Source organism: Neolamprologus brichardi, chromosome 1 (genome assembly GCF_056152115.1).
Source record: "Neolamprologus brichardi isolate AB-2024 chromosome 1, ASM5615211v1, whole genome shotgun sequence".
Taxonomy (NCBI): domain Eukaryota; kingdom Metazoa; phylum Chordata; class Actinopteri; order Cichliformes; family Cichlidae; genus Neolamprologus; species Neolamprologus brichardi.
Window position 1 is genome coordinate 45668331 of NC_142104.1, and position 518 is coordinate 45668848.

Sequence of the window (518 nt, forward strand, 5' to 3'; positions counted from 1 at the left end):
AACATCAGTGATCTGCATTGAAAAGGAACACAGAGCATAACATTAGTCTCAGTAAGCTAAACTGGAAGCAAGGATATTATATACAGTCTCATAGCCTATGTAACTTTTAATTGTCCATAATGTTAGTATTAAAAGAAGGCCATTTTTCAGATCTAGGAAAAGCAAAAAGAAAATAAAACAACAGTAATTAAGGGCTACCATATGGGACCTCCGGCGTATGTTACTTTTGCTATTGAGTCAACTAGATTGAGAAATGTTTAGGGTGTGCAGTTTCAAGGTGCTGGCATGTCCAGACACTGTGCTTCAGCTCTCTCCTATATGACCTTATGTGGGGTTTTTCTGTCTTTTTATTTCTGTTATAGAATACCAGTGTAAATTATTCATACGGCTGTATGGAATAACTGAAAATTGGTCAAAGTTGGGAACACATCCTTTAAATTTAGAAGTATCCCAGCGCCAGTATGAGTACCATTCACAGATAGTTGGGGAATGGCTGCAATTACAGCATTGTAAGATGG